Genomic DNA, 17,444 nt, shown 5'->3' with positions numbered 1-17,444 from the left:
GGGAGATAGCAAGAATCTGTGTCCGATTACTTCACATTGGCCCTTTCTTAAAAGGCAGGGAAATGACTTTCCAATTAATTCTTTCAATCTGAGCAGATGTACAGAGCAAGATTTTCTATGGTCTTCACCTCTTTACCCCCACCCGAGGAGTGAAAAATCCTTTCTATCTGTCTGCATGGCATTTTAAGTGCCATATTAACAAGCCAACAGCAACCCCCACTCTTTTACCTGATCTACAATATCCCCAGCTCTGTTCTAATCTGTTGATTCCAAGTCTGTTTTTCTCTGCAGGTTATTGATACTTTTCAAAACATTTTTTTTTGTAAAATACACAGAATATTTGTCTTCTCAACTGTTTCTAAATTGGCAACTCAGTGGGGTGAACGTTGTTGTGCAACCATCACCATTGTTCATCTTCACAAACCCTTTTGCTCCGCAAAATGAATACTTTATACCGATTAGACAGTAACTCCCCTTCTCCTCTCACACCAGCCCAGACAACAACCATTCTACTTTCTGTCTCTGAATTTGACTACTCTAAATACCTCCTATAAGTGAGATCAGGCAATATTTATCTTTTTGTGACTGGTTTATTTCACTTAGCAAAATGTCTTCTAGGTTTATCTATACTGACGCATGTATCAAATGACGCATGTTCATTTTTTAGGGCTAGATAATATTCTACTGTGTACCCATTCATCCACTGATGATGCTTGGATTGCTTCAACCTCTTGGCTACTGTCCACAGTGCTGCTCGGAACGTGGTTGTATAAATATTTCTTCTAGATCCTACTTTCGGCTCTTTTGGATTGTAGAAGTGGAATCGCTACATCATTTGGTAGTTCTGTTTTAATTTTTTGAGAAAATTCCGTGCTATTTTTAAGATGCATCTATTTTCATTCCCACGGACAGTACACAAGAGGTGTGAGGTGATAGTTGATTGTAGTTGTAATTTGCAATTACCTAGTGATTGCTAATGTTGAGCATCTTTTCACATGTTTGTTGGCCATTTGTATATCATTTTTGGAGAAGTCTCCATGCAACTCCTTTGCCCATTTTTTAAAAATATGGAAAACTTCATGCATTTATATGTTTGTCCTTGCACCAGAGCGTGCTAATCTTTTCTGAGTCTTTCTAATTTTAGTAGATGTGATACCAAAGCGAACCTAAGTTGTTGATTCTTGATTTGCATTTGTAGTGTTTCATTAACACTTTCCTCTTCTCAACAAACCACCATTCCCCACTATGCACCTACGCTCAATACAGTTTTCCACAAAAATTAGAGAAGGAGATTTGTATGCATTCTTAAACTTATTTCTTGTTCATGTTCAAGTCAGTGGCTCTTTCCATTGCTTGCTTACTGATGGTCTTTGAGTTTTATCTTTCTTTTGTTTTGTTTTGTGCTTGTTCATGTCACTAAGTTTAGGGAAGTGGAAAATTTTAAGGTCTGGCTTAATGATGCCACCTTAAACAGCCTGATGAAGGTAGAGATGACTAAGGAGCAATATTTCAACCCTGTGTCTAAACAGGACATTAATCTTGCCCTTTTTTTTACAATTTTTAATCAGAAGTTCCTAATTTTCTCACCATTGATGTAAAAATCATTTATGCTTGCGGCGCAACCAACATAAATCATTAGCACACAAAAGAATAGTAAGCAACCTTTAATCAATACACTTCCTTCTATGAGACACGGTGGAAATGAAAGAATACAATTTGTCATTGATCAGGAGTCTCGCCAACATGTATCCAGGGCCCCATGTCTTCCCAGTACTTACTTTGCTCCAACCAGGCTGGCCTTCTCTACGTTTTTCAGACAAACCAAGGTCATTTCCTTCCCATGAACTTTGCGCATCTTGTTTCTTTTTATCATTTCATCATTTCGTTGAGATTTTAGCTTGATGCCACCTCTTTGGAGGCCTCCTGACACTTAACCTAATGGTGCTGTCTCCTGGACAGTCACTTTCTATCATTTTATCCACTTGGTTTTCTTCACAGCACAAATGACTTTCTGAAATTGTCTTATTAATTATTCACTGGCATGATGTTTATTTTCAGCCACCTTCCCTCATTTTAATATATGTTCCATGATTGCAGAGATCTGTGTCCTTGGTTTACTTCTATATCCTCAGTGCCTGAAATGGTGCCTGTGTAGTGGCGAATGTTTAATAAACATATGTCGAATGAATACCTGGTGACGATGTTGATTAGGGGTCAAAATTTTTTTCTGTAAGGGGCCAGATATTTTAGCTGTGCAGGCCATTTAGTCTCGTTACAACTGCTCAAATCTGCTGCTGCAATGCAAAAGCAGCCATTAAATAATACCAATAAATAAATAAATAAATAAATAATTAGCTTGACTAATATTGTGTTGCAATAACATTTTATGCACGGAAACAAGGAAGGGGCTAGATATACAGGATATGCAGGACATGGATATATGGATGTACGGATAGATACAGACTGCTGGAGTAGAGTAGATCATCTCTTGTCAATTTTCATGTCAGGGCACACTTGGATGTTGAGTCATTCATTTTGGCTAATGTTTGCCCCCCCCCCCCATTTGGTAATAACAAAAATCCAAAGATAAAGTTGAATTTACTTCTAAATTATAAGCAATAATTGAGATAAAGATAATATTCCGGATTTTCTCTGTAGTAGTGTGACCCTTGTTCAATCAGCAGCTTCAATGGAAAGAGGAAATTGGTGTTAAAGATAACATGTTGATGGGAGGGATGGTTTGACATCATCGTTAGTATTCAGCAGGGGTTCTCGTACTTGAGTGTGATTCCAAACGAGCACCGATGGCCAGACTGCACCCACAGAGTTACTGGGCTAGTAAATCTGGGGTGGTGCCTGAGAGTTTCTGTTTCTTTCTCGTTCTGGGTGATGCTGATGCAGATGGGGCAGAGGCCGGAAAGTGGAGAGGAGATGCGTGTCAAGATGTGACCGAGGTGACACAGCTGAGACATGGTCTACATGATAGGAGGGGCTGTGGAAACGAGAAGCAAGACACAAATGAGAGGGAATTATCCAGAAGAGTAGCATACACAGGGGTTAATTTATGGAAAAACTGAATTTCGGGGAAAAAGATGAGCTGGCCCTTGGGGGATGTATGAAACAAGAAGAGAGGAAAGCCTCAGAAATTCTAAATTATGTCTAACTACATTTTCTTCTTTAACAGAAGTACCAGACTCTATTCATCTGTCTGCACTTGATGAAGCATGGCCCTTGATGATACACTTCCTGATATTACATTGGATAAAATGAGCCAATCCCTTTGACAATGTATGGTTAACACCTGGTTTTATGAGTGTAGGCAAAGGATCCTGACACACGTGCAAAACAATGTGAAGGGCGATGGTTCATGGTGGCAGTGTTTTCCCTCAGCTGCATCCCATTAACAGACATGGCAGGATGGACAGGTTGATGTTTCTCACATAGAACTGGAGGAAATGTGTTAAATGAGAGAATGTTTGTGACATGGTGTAGTAAAAAGTTAAACCTCATCTTGTCAGAATCAAAAACACACACACAAATAAATCTAGCTCTTTTCCTAAGAGAAACAAACAACAGATGCAGCTAAAAGATATCAATACTAAGATGGAATACACAAATGTAAATGTTTATATAATTTCATTAAGTATAAATGGACCAGTTTCCAATTAAAGGGAGAGAGCTTGAGACTGGCTTAAAAAATTAAAATTAAAAGTTAAAAAAAAGGCAAGACTGAACTGCATGCTGTCTATATGATAAGTTGAGAGCAAAAGAATAGAAGAATATGGCATACACATTATAACAATAAGAAAAAATAATAGACAAAGTATTCTTTAAGATAAGGCTTATTAGCCGAAGTAAATATTCTATCATGATAAAAAGGGAAGTTTATCAGGAAGATATACTGATATTGAATGTGAGTATACCTAATAAGAGAGCTTCAACATACATATAGCAAAAACTACCAGAATCAAAGCAAGAAATAGAAAAAAACCTACAATTGAACGTATTTTCAATTAATGAGTCATTATAATCCACCAGTTATTGTTGGAATACCTAAACAAACAGTTCAGCAAGTACATAGTGTATGTAACACATTCAGCTCGAATTCATGGATGCTTAAAGAATCTTCTCCTGAAAAATGAAACTTTTGGAGGAAAAGCAATAAATTCCCAAACGGATCTCCACATTTCTTATTTTCTGGGCATATCAAACATGGCCATAAGGGTATGTGTCCTCTTTGAGACCTCTGCACCTTCTATAGCCCACTTCCTACTGAGAGCTTTCCTAAGACTTGCCAAAAAAAAATGATAACAATAATAACAGAATTTTCAGATGAAACTAATGGTCTTTGGCAGCTTAATTTCTTCAAAACCTTATTAGCTTTCTTATCTTTTACTTCCAGCCAGCTTCATCTATAAGTGACCACACCAAAAGTTGTTTTTGACAACATACTCAGATGGCTTTTATCTACTTGCTTTCCAGTTCCCTTATACAGCTCAATAGCAGATACCTTGAGGAGATGAGGCCTGAATACAGCACATCTCCAAAATTATCACGTTATTGAAGTAATAATTCTCATCCTGTCTTTGTCAAAAACACCTTCTAAATGTACAGCTTCTAGTTCATTCCTGAGCCATGTAATTGTGGATGGAAGTCCCGTATCCAAAATAACTACGTTTTTAGCTATTGACAAAAGAGAGAAGTTCTGCTTAACAAGGGCTTCATTCATTCGTTGCTGTGAAACAAACTACTTGCAAAGGACAATTACATTAAGTTACATAATGTGTGGGTTAGGAATGTGGCAAGGGCTCAGACGAGCAAGTCTTCTGCTCCCTGTTGTATCCACTGGAGACGTTCAGTGCTGTTTCACCGGCAGGTGGATTTGTCAGAAGGGCCCAAGATGGCTTCATTGATATGGCTGTTGTCTTCAAGGCTGATCTTAGCTAGAACCTCTCCCTATCAATGGAAGCATAAGGCTTCTTTGTATTACCTCTCTAGAAAAATGGGACATTTTTCAGGTGGCTTGGGTCTCCAAGAGACCAAGACAGAAACAATCAGTCTTCCTCAAGGCTCCGAGGCTCAGAACCGGCATGGAATCACTCATGTCGAAATCAATGCCAAAGGAATATTCTCCATGTTGCCTATGTCTTGCATTAGAGATAGGTTTGTAAAGGGGCCATCTTGCCACATACCTAAGCATACAGGCAGAACTAACCAGACTAGCATATGCTCACGAAGGGGCTCAAGGCTTTCTGAAGCAAGTCAGCATGCTCGGAAATAGCAACCAAATAGCAACCAGGCTTGGCAACCAAATAGCAACCAAATAGCAACCAGGAAGCATGAAGTTCTGCTTTTCTGATCATTTCATTCCGAACAACAGGAGAAAGAAGAACCATTGCCCATGTGCTCAATTACTCAAACAGTAGTCTAAATTATACCTTATTTTGGAGATTGAGAAGTGGAGCACAGCCATATGTGAAACCCCACATGAGTGCAATCCAGAGGAAAGGCTGTTCAATTCGGGCATATGTTTAGATTTCGTGCTTATCTCTAAACAACGCAGAGAATCTGGGATGCCTTGAACATTGACATGATCTAGTTGGGGCTACACAATCTTAAGTCTTTCACCTTGTATGTGAAATGTATCAACCACCCACCCTTTAACTTGCAGCACCCTTAACTTGTTCCTTGTCTCAGCCCGCTGAGCCTTCCTGCTATATCCCCATCCTTCTTTTAAGAAGCTTATTATTATCATTATTATTACTTTGCTTTAGTAAGAGGTGGGGAAAAAAGTCTTCATTATGTAAAATGTGATATATAAATCTACGTGCAGTGCTTCTAAAAGTAGAACGTCTGCCAAGTTCTCTAGCAACATTACCAGTGTATAATTAAGTACTCTTTTAAACTATAGTTTATGTTTATGTGAAGGGAGAGTGCGGAACTCAGAAATAGTAGTTGTTGTGGGGTGGGCTTTTTTTTTCTCTGTATTTTTAAATTATATGTTGGATTCTGTTTTTGACAGCTATGACTTTTTTTAAGCTTATTTATTTATTTGGAGAGAGAGAGCGCGGGTAAGCACGAGTGGGGATGGGGGTGGAGAGAGAAGGAAAAAGAGACAACCCCAAGCAGGCTCCGCACAGCCAATTTGGACCCATTGCAAGGCTTGAACGCATGAACCGTGAGATCATGACCTGAGCCAAAATCAAGAGTTGGACACTTAACTGACTGAGTCCTCCAGGTGTTCTGGCAGCTATGACTTTTAACAAAACTGGGGGTGCCTGGGTGGCTCAGTTATTTAAGCATCTGGTTTCAGCTCATGGTTTGTGAGTTTGAGCCCCGTGTTGGGCTCTGTGCTGACAGCTCAGAGCCTGGAGCCTGCTTTGGATTCTGTGTCTCCCTCTCTTTCTGCTCCTTGCCTGCTTATGCTCTGTCTCTCTCTCTGTCTCAAAACTAAATAAACATTAAAAAAAAAAGTAACAAAACCGGAGTTTCAGTTCTAGCAATATGGCAGTCATGGTGACCAGAGCAATCCTTGTGAAACAAGGTACCTAAAAAGTCCTGAATAAAATGTAAGCTATTATGAAATAGAACAATCTACAGAAGCTAGAGATTGAGAGAGAAAGTAAATTTAGAACAGTATTGAGTATTGATGACAGAACATTTTCCAGAGCATCTGATTATCTCTGATGGCCTAGAGCTGAGTATTTACGTCGGTCTTTTTGTGTTAGACTGTAGATAAAGCCAGAGACCCTTGCAATGCTGGTGGGTTTCATACAAAACCTCAGTAGTAAGTCTGCCTTTGTGAAAGCCAAAACCCACAACAAACTGAAGGAAAAATAATATACAGAGGGAGATGGATAAGATAGCTGTATCTCATCCTTGATTTTGAATGGAGAGTAAATGAGTATAAATGTAGTTCGTGTGTGTATGAGTGTATGCGTGTACACATACTTTTGCGATTTGCTAAAAATAGACACAAATGTAAATATTTGTGAATTAAAACCCTCTCAAAAACAGAAGTTTAGTTTCAGGTCATTCCACATCGGTTAAAGGCCCCTAAGTGAAGAGGAGAGGAAGTTAAGACTACTGTCTGGAGAAACATAACCCCAGGAGTCAAAGAGGTTTTACAGATAAGGTTTCAATAAGCTCACAATAGCAACAACAACTGTAATAAATAGAAAATATCAAATACACAAGAAACCAAGCCAGTATGAATAAAACTTATGGTGAGAGATGAAAAAAAAAAAGTGAGATCAGATATATTAGGATAGCAGATCTTGAATTTATCAGATAGGATATAGATATGTAATTAAAACATATTAGTCTGACTATTTAAGATTGTATTATAATGGGATGCCTGGGTGGCTCAGTAGGCTAAGCATCTGACCTCGGCTCAGGTCATGATCTTGTGGTTCATGAGTTCGAGCCCTGCACTGGGCTTTGTGCTGACAGCTGGGAGCCTGGACTCTGCTTCAGATTCTGTGTTTCCCTCTCCTTCTGCTCCTGTCCTGCTTGTGCTTTCTCTCTCTCTCTCTCTTTCTCTCTCTCTCTCTCTCTCTCTCTCAAAACTAAACAAACATTAAAAAAATTTAAGATTGCATTATATGTATGATGAAGGAATACATAACTATCAATTAACAGAGGTACTTGAAAAGTCGAAAATAGATCTTCTAACAGTTATATGCATATAGTTACAGGTAAATGTATAGTTCAAATTTCTTATTTTCCTTTCAATTTATGTCATATATATGTAATTGGAAATTGAACAATCTAAAGAGCATATTAGACAGAGTGAAAGAGAGAAATAGCCAAGTGTTGATATGTCTGATAATGCAGCAGACTACAGACATTAGAGATGAAAAAGTATATAAAAAATAAATGTTAAATGACACTGATGAGTGAGGACGAATGCAATTCTGAGAAGAAAACCTCAATGAGAAAGGTTAATATTTGAAAAAAAATTAACTGAAGATTTTCCCAAATTTACCTAAGAAGTAAATATTCAGATTCAAGATGACCAAAGAATCCCTTAAACTCAATATAAAAAATATCAACTAAAATAAAATAATAAAAATAACTATACAATACATCATAATTTAAGTTAGAACACCAAAGCAACAGAAACTCTAGAGAAAATTAGATGATAAGAAAACAAACAATAAATAAACTGAGAGCTGACTTCCCAAAAACATTAAAAGAAGACCCAAATCTGTCTGATGATATCATCAAAATATGGAGAGAAAAAAATTGCAAATCTACAGATATATTTAAACTGACATTGGGGTAAATTGATGCCATTTTAAAAAATCTGAATTTTTTTTGTATTTAAAGACACTCATTGATGAACTATCTGAAAATGTGCATCTGAGATGAAAGAAGTATTGTTAAACAAAGAAAATAGTAAATATGTGAATGAATCTAAATAAACATTTACAGCAGCACTAAATGTCTCTTAGTGCTCAAAAATAACAAGGTAATGAGGCACCTGGGTGGCTCAGTCAGTTGAGCCTCTGACTTCGACCCAGGTCACGATCTCATGGTTTATGAGTTCGAGCCCCACGTCGGGCTCTGTGCTGACAGCTCAGAGCCTGGAGCCTGCTTCGGATTCTGTGTCTCCTTCTCTCTCTGCCCCTCCCCTACTCACCCTCTGTCTCTCTGTCTCTCTCTCTCTCAAAAATAAACATTTTATTTATTTTTAATAAATGTTATTTATTGTGGGTGGAGACTATTACTTTATTATAATGACTCTGGGAAGCCTGTTTTTCCTCTAGATGAGGTTTTAGGCTTTGTTCAAACCTTTTTCATATCTTTCAGCTCCTGATTCAGAGATGGTGGTTACAGCCTATGGCATAGAATTACAACTACAAACTAGGGAACTATTAATGGTTCAAACGTACAACGGTTCAAAACAGTACAAAAGTAGAGGAAGTGGCTAAAAATATTTTTTAAAAATAAGGTAAAATTTAAATGTACACACCCTATAATATAAGGAAGGAAGGGATTCAAATAGTACTAAAGATATCTAAGGTCTTCATTAGAACTTTAGACTTGTCTAAATGTGTAAATTCTGCTTTATCTTTTCATTTGTTTTCCTCTCTGTTTCCTTTTGCCCATTTTCCTACTGAACTGTATTCAGTTTTCTTAACCCGGCCTACTACTTGACCATTCTCTTTGTAAACATGTATTTCTCTACTCGGATATGGCATTTTTCATTTTTGGAATGTCCCTTTGGTTCATTAACATAGACTCTATGATGACATTCATCCATGTTATCCACCTTTTCTTCTATTTCTTTTAACCTAATAATCATGATGTTTAAATGGCCTACGTATATTGTCAGCCCTTTCATTGATCATAATTATGCTTTATTTCCTTCTTTACATATCAGTAAGTTTGAATTTTATGCCAGACATTTTAACAAAAGAGCCATCTAAACTATAGGTTTCCTTATTTGATCAGTGACAATTCTCTTTACTTTTGCTAGGTAGGGAAAGAAAGAAAGAAAGAAGTTGATAATGTTAATTCCCTTTTAAATTAATCTGATTCAAGGGTGCAGTATAATTTCAAAGACTCAGTCTTTTGAGTTTGCCCAATCCTTGGATGAGTCCAACCAGGATTTTGGCCCAGGCTTTCTGTCTCGTGGGTCTCAGTTGCTTCAGCCTTGAGGGGTGGAGTAGGGAAGGGAGATGGGAAAGGGGAACCTACAGGTGACAGTGCACTGTTATCTGTCATTCAGAATTTCCAGCTCAGGTTTCTGGTAGCCTAATCCTGTGGGTCTTTGTTTCTTAAGAGACATAGGACCAGAAGAGATTATACTCTTCAGAAGCTTTTTTTTTTTTTAACGTTTATTTATTTTTGAGACAGAGAGAGACAGAGCATGAACGGGGGAGGGTCAGAGAGAGGGAGACACAGAATCTGAAACAGGCTCCAGGCTCCAAGCTGTCAGCACAGAGCCTGACGCGGGGCTCGAACTCACGGACCATGAGATCATGACCTGAGCCAAAGTCAGCCGCCCAACCGACTGGGCCACCCAGACGCCCCTCTTCAGAAGCTTTTAACCTGAATCCATAGCTTTCCAAGCAGCCATCACACCTGTCAAAAGTCCCATAGGAAAAACTGACCATGATTTGTGTACTCTCCGATTTCTAACTCATCATGCTAACACCAGTACCTGTTAAGTAGTTTGCATATTTCTGTCACCCCTAGCAGAGGTTCTCTGCCTGAGCAAACTGGGCCCTCAAATTGCACCCAGGAACAGAAAATTTTCTAAGACATTTCTTTTTTCTTTTTTTACAGCTAGAGATTTCTAGCCTCAGAGATATTCTCTCCCTTCTGAAATTTTAATTCTAATGTTCATTGCTTCCATAGCTCTACAATGCCTTTAAGTTATAATATTTCCAATTTTTTTCTAGTTGTTGCAGGAAAAGTGTTGTTCTGCGATGAACTTCTACATCCTACCTAGAATTCTTGCATTTCCCTGTTTACTAATGATGGTGAGCAAATTTTCATGGATTTGCTGACCATTTGGACATCATCTTTCTTTTCTCTTGCCTAGATTTTCATTGTTTTTTTAAATGTTTATTTATTTTTGATAGGGAGAAAGAGCACTAGCAGGGAGGAAAAGAGAGGGACACAGAGAAGCCCTAGTAGGATCTGCACTGTCAGATTGAGGATTGAACTCACGAACTGTACGTTCATGACCTGAGCCAAAATCAAGAGTCAGACTACAAATAATCCAGTGAAGAAATGGGCAAAAGACATGAATAGACACTTCTCCAAAGAAGCCATCCAGATGGCCAACCGACACATGAAAAAATGCTCAACATCACTCCTCATCAGGGAAATACAAATCAAAACCACAATGAGATACCACCTCACACCTGTCAGAATGGCTAACATCAACAACTCAGGCAACAACAGATGTTGGCGAGAAAGAGAAAGAGGATCTCTTTTGCATTGTTGATGGGAATGAAAGCCACTCTGGAACACAGTATGGAGGTTCCTCAAAAAACTAAAAATAGAACTACCCTACAACCTAGCAATTGCACTACTAGGTATTTATCCAAAGAATACAAGTGTGCTGTTCCAAAGAGACACATGCACCCCCATGTTTATAGCAGCACTATCAACAACAGCCAAAGTATGGAAAGAGCCCAAATGTCCATTGCTGGATGAATGGATAAAGAAGACGTGGCATATATAGACAATGGAGTATTACTTGCCAATCAAAAAGAATGAAATCTTGCCATTTGCAACTATGTGGTTGGAACTGGAAGGTATTATGCAAAGGAAATTAGTCAGTCAGAGAAAGACAAAAATCATGTGACTTCACGCATATGAGGACTTTAAGCGACAAAACAGATGAACATAAGGGAAGGGAAACAAAAATAATATAAAAACAGGGAGGGGGACAAAACAGAAGAGACTCATAAATATGGAGAACAAACTGAGGGTTGCTGGAGGGGGGGATGGGCTAAATGGGTAAGGGGCATTAAGGAATCTACTCCCGAAATCATTGCTTCACTATATGCTAACTAATTTGGATGTAAATTAAAAAAAAATAAAGTTAAAAAAAAAGAGTCAGACTGAGCCATCCAGGTACCCCTTATTGTTTTTTTTTAATCTGTTGTCATTGATTTGTAGGTCTTTTATAAAGGACAGTGAATGATTCCTTTGACATTTATAGATGTTGTAAATATCTTCTGTGTTTCAGAGCTTAACTTTTTACACACTTAAGCAATCACAGATGTTTCTTTTTTTTTAATTTTTTTTTCAACGTTTTTTATTTATTTTGGGACAGAGAGAGACAGAGCATGAACGGGGGAGGGGCAGAGAGAGAGGGAGACACAGAATCGGAAACAGGCTCCAGGCTCCGAGCCATCAGCCCAGAGCCTGACGCGGGGCTCGAACTCACCGACCGCGAGATCATGACCTGGCTGAAGTCGGATGCTTAACCGACTGCGCCACCCAGGCGCCCCAGCAATCACAGATGTTTCTAATTACAATTTAGTTCAAACATGTAAACAGTTTCCTGTTTTTAAGTTTATTTATTTATTTTGAGGGAGAGGGAGAGAACACACCCAAAGTCAGGGGAGGGGCAGAGAAAGCAGGAAGAAGCCCCAGCAGGCTCTGTGATGTCAACAGAGCCCTACATGGGGTTCAGTCCCACCACCTGTGAGATCATGACCTGAGCCAAAATCAAGAGTTGGCTGCTCAACTGAATGAGCCAGCCAGGCAACCCCATAAATTGTTTCCTTAGTAGTTAGTTTAATATAGTTTTTTCTATTCCCTGATCATTAGTATATATTCTTCTATGTTAACTCCTTGAAGAGTAAGTGTTTCATTTGTCACATGTAGGTAAAAAATTCATCACAAATGTGTACATGGGGTGACCAGGTTATGTTACATTGTTTTTCTAGGTACATATCCAAGTAATCCAGCAGAGTTTGGTGAAAAGACTCATTTCTACTATTCGACTTACCAACTGCATCAAAAATCAAAAATCCATACATGTATGTGATCCTCTTACCAAACACTATTCTGTTTCATTTGTTAGTTTGTTTAATTAATATAAATTAATATGTAATATAATATATAATATAATATATAATATTAATATAGATAATATATTATATAATATATAATATTAATATAGATAATATAATATAAAATACATAAAATATATAAGCATAATATTAATATATATTATAGAATATATAAATATAATATAAATTTGTATTATCCTTATATATTATATTTATATTATAATATACATAATACATTTATATCTTAGTATATTGTATATTGTCTTCCAACATAGTTCATCTTCAAGATTATCATAGCTTTTCATAGCTCATTTCTCACAGTGAATATTTGGAAATATTATTTACTTAGAGTAAAATGCACATATCAGTAACTATGTAGCTTAAAATAATTTTACATATGTGTATACCTATATAACTACTACAATAAACTCAATTTAGACAAAAAATACTTGCTGGGATTTTGAGTTGGTTTTGCGGTAGACTGACTTCTTTATTGGCCTTAATTATTGGTCTCCTTGAAGCTACCCCATATAATGTAACTCTATAGTTTCTCTCAAGAACTATCGTCTATTTCCACTCTTCTTAAGTCTGGGGTAGCCTTATAATTTGCATGGCCAATAAAGATGTAGCAAGACATGTACTAGACCCAGGCTGGCCCTCAATAGGCCTTGCTTCCTTCTACTCTGTCTTAGGAACCTCTTCCTTTCCATGCCTCTAGCTTTGCATTGCCAAGCTAATCGATTGGAGGGATATAAGGACAGAGCCAACATTAGCCAATCCCTGGAAACAAAGCTGCCTATTGGATTGTGAAGCAGACAGAGCCTGACTGAGATAAAGAGGATCCAGCCATACCCATAAACCAATGCATAGAATTGTGAGCTACACAGAACATTATTATTTTACATCACTGTATTTTTTTTGGAGGGTTTATTTCATCACAGCATATTTGACCAAATAGATGACCAAATAGCAATAGATGACCAAAATAGATTCTCATTATTGCATTATAAATCAATTTGAGTATAAATGACACATTTACAATATTGAATTTTGTTTCATGAATACAGATTACTCTTCCATTAATTTAAATCTTTAATTTCTCTCAATAAAATGCTATCTTACACACTCCCTTTTAGATTTAGTTCTAAGTCCTGATTATTTTTATGCTATGTCTAATCATTACCTTTAGATGGATTTCATGATCATTACTATAATATAAAAATGTCATCAGTGTTTGTGTGCTAACATTGTATTTCATCACATTGCTAAATTCACTTGGAACTAAACAATATATCTAAATATTTTTATTTTCTTTTTTTTTAATTTTTTTTTAACGTTTATTTATTTTTGAGACAGAGAGAGACAGAGCATGAACGGGGGAGGGGCAGAGAGAGAGGGAGACACAGAATTGGAAGCAGGCTCCAGGCTCTGAGCCATCAGCCCAGAGCCCGACGAGGGGCTAGAACTCACGGACCGCGAGATCGTGACCCTGGCTGAAGTCGGACGCTTAACCGACTGAGCCACCCAGTCGCCCCTTTATTTTCTAAATAAAGAAAATCTTTGCAACTAATGACATTTTCATCGTTGTTGTTGTTGTTTTGTTCTGTTTTAAATCCACGTAACTTTTCCTTATTCTACTTGCTTCCTTGTACTGGCACAGATTTCTATTCCAATGGCAAGTGGACCATTCAGAAGGATGGTTTTGTTAGTCATTTACTAATAACTCTACAGAAGATGAAGAAAGTCCTCTTTTATTTCTGGTTTTCTGAAAGTTATTTATTTTTCATAAATTTCTGATAACTTGTAGCAAATGTTCTATCTGTTTCCGTAAGATGATCATGTTAGATTTATCGAAGTCCATGAGAGAAGTTAGGCTGTATTTCTTCTCTTTTCAGACATCCTGTCAGGACTTGGGTATCAAGTTCCACTCTACTTATACAGTTAACCTGATAAGACATGATAGACCCGCTTCATAGACGCTGAAGGTAGGTGAGCATAGAGATTTCCGCGTTCGCATGACGCAATTAATAGAATCAATTACAGTTGTAGAATAAGTTGATGTTTTAATTCTTCATATATTAGTTCTCAGAATTTATTTTTTCATCAATTTGCAAGTGCATTGCCGTGTTTCAGATCTGTGTATCTTTTTAATGTTAGCAGAATCAGTATTTATGTCTCTATTTTTCTTCCTGATATCAGTCACTTCAACGAAAAAGATCTGTCTCAGGAGAATTTTTGAATTTTAGTAGTCTTTTAGAGCATAATCATTTGACATTGATGGTCTTGTCTAGTGTTGTTCTATATTTTCTTGATATCTAATTATATGTTATTTCCTTCTTTCTGTTTAAGTTTACTTTGCTACTCTTTTTTTTTTTTTTGTTTTTTTGTTTTTCTTTTTTTAAGTGGTCAACATAGAGCTAAAATCATGACTCTGAGATCAAGGGTCACACACTCCACCAACTGAACCAGCCAGACACCTACTTTGTTATTCTGTTTCTAACTTCTGTAGATGATTGATTTTTAACCCTCCTTCTCTTATAATACACAACATTTAAGGTTATGTTCTACACACGTCTTTAGCTATTTTCTAACTTTTTTTCATATATGGTACACTTCTTTCACTGAATCCAATGTTTAAAATATTGCCTAATGTTCATTATTAGTTCATCTTTTATCCATTCATCATTGAGAAGTGCATGGTCTACTTTCCAATTATTTTTTTATCTTTTATGTTGTTCTATTTGTTATCAGTTTTTAACATAGTTCTTTTTCCATAAGGGAACATCTCAGAGTAGTTTCAGTCATCTGAAATTTGTTAAAATCTGCTTTGAGGTCCAGCATAGTGTTACATTTTGTAAATGTTTTCTGTGTGTTTGAAAAAATAAGTACTCTACAGTCTTGAGGTACAGTGATTTATATATCAGTTACATTTATTCATGTAACTCAAATCTGGTACGTGACTTATTTTTTCATGTCTATTTGATGGGTTACTGTGTGTTAAAATCATCCACGATATCTTCAATTATTATGTTCAGAAGGGGAAATGAGAAAGAGGCACAATAAAACTTTCAGGAGTGACAGATATGATCATTGTGGTTGTAGTAATGACCTCTAAAGTGCATACACATGATACAACATAGCAAATGACATACTTTTAATAGGCCAAATTTACTATATGCAAACTCTATCCCAATAACGGCGTGAAAATGAGCCGTCTTATTTTACTGCTTAACGAAGTAAAGGAGATAATGCACATAATCATCACAATTGATACAGAAAATTTGATAAATTTTAACATGCATTCATGAAAGAAGGTATTAGTGTAGTAGAAGTTAATAGAAAAATTTTTAATCTAGTATAGAGAATAGCATAGATACATACACATGCATGACTATGGCTACCATAATATTTAGTGATGAAGTATTCGAAACCTTCCTCAGTGGAATGAGAATGAGATAGGGTCACCCTCTAGTGCTATATATTAAACACAATTAATTAATAGTATATATATATATATATATATATATATACACATATATATATGCACACACAATTAAGCACAGTATTATTTAACTCAGATACAGTTAAATGTAACACAAAGTAATAATTTAATAAATATTGACAGATAAATAAATAAATGCATAAAGGGTCAGTCAGTATAAGAATACTTCTAATTCTAGCAAATTTATTAAACTGTGGTTCTTGAAAGGCCTAAGCTTTAATGCCCTAAGTCGATTATTCTTTTTAATGCATATTTATTTTTGAGAGAGAGAGAGAGAGAGAGAGAGCAAGCGGGGGAAGGGGCAGAGAGAGAGGAAGACACAGAATCTGAAGCGGGCTCCAGGCTTTGCGCTGTCAGCACAGAGTCTGACACGGGGCTCAAACTCATGAGCATGAGATCATGACCTGAACTGAAGTCGGATGCTTCACCGACTGAGCCACCCAGGTGCCCAAGTCATCTATTATGTTTAATGAATGAACTTCTATGGATCGGGATGGGCAATAGTTCTGTATTATGAGCAAGAGAACTTAGAAAGTCACTGTAATCATTTCTGTGTCTGGAGGCTCAGATGAAGAACTTTGGTTGAGTCAGGCTGACAGAGGTCATGATTAAAGATTCTATTAACGCATTTGTGAAGGTTTCTTAGTACAGATCTCCCTCAACTTATGACGGGGCTAAATCCCGTTAAACCCACCCCAAGTTGAAAATGCATTCGATATACCCAAACTAAAGAGCATACCTAGGCCTCGTCTACCTTAAGCATGCTCAGAACACTTACATTAGCCTCAAATTGGGCAAAATCATCTAACAGTAAGCCTACTGCATAATAAAGTGTTGCCTATCTCATGTAATGTATTAGATATCGTGCTGAAAGTGAAAAACAGAAGGGTTGTGTGGGTACACAATGGTTCTAAGCGTATCGCTTGTTCACACTTCCGATCGGGTAGCTGACTGAGGGCTAAAGCTTCCCACCACTGCCCCGAATCATGAGAAAGGATGATATGCATATCACTAGCCTGGGAAAGGAACAACATTCAAAATTACAGTTTTGACCAAATATGTATCCCTTTGGCACAATTGTAAAGTTGAAAAATTGTAAGTGAAACCATTGTAAGTCAAGGGCCACCTGTGCTGTATATGGGGGTGTAGAGCAATTATGTTCAGCGACTCTTCCTCAAAGGTTTACCTTATCGAAGAATTTTCTCGATGGCAGACAGAACAGGGTGTGCTGACACCTGAAAGAAAAGAAAACAGCTATCAGTCATTCCGTTTATTGATAGTAACTGTAAATTGAGTGACCGTCCTCAAGAGCATTTAGGAGTCTTTCCTCTAACAAATGCGTCTCTTGTTCTGAATCTCCTCCACCTGCTCAAAACTCTGGGCATTTTTGTCCTGCC

The 17,444-nt window shown here is 37.2% G+C and overlaps 1 non-coding gene across 1 annotated transcript; it reads right to left on the bottom strand.

Annotated features, from left to right (window-relative positions):
* Positions 1-1,061: 1,061 nt before the first annotated feature.
* On the bottom strand, positions 1,062-1,166 carry LOC122492498. Its single transcript, XR_006299675.1, has one exon. It is a non-coding gene; the product is annotated as a U6 spliceosomal RNA (small nuclear RNA).
* Positions 1,167-17,444: the final 16,278 nt, after the last annotated feature.

This window comes from Prionailurus bengalensis, chromosome C2 (assembly GCF_016509475.1).
Source record: "Prionailurus bengalensis isolate Pbe53 chromosome C2, Fcat_Pben_1.1_paternal_pri, whole genome shotgun sequence".
NCBI classification, from domain to species: Eukaryota; Metazoa; Chordata; class Mammalia; order Carnivora; family Felidae; genus Prionailurus; species Prionailurus bengalensis.
Note: the sequence above shows the minus strand (reverse complement) of the source record. Positions and strands in the feature narration are given on the sequence as shown.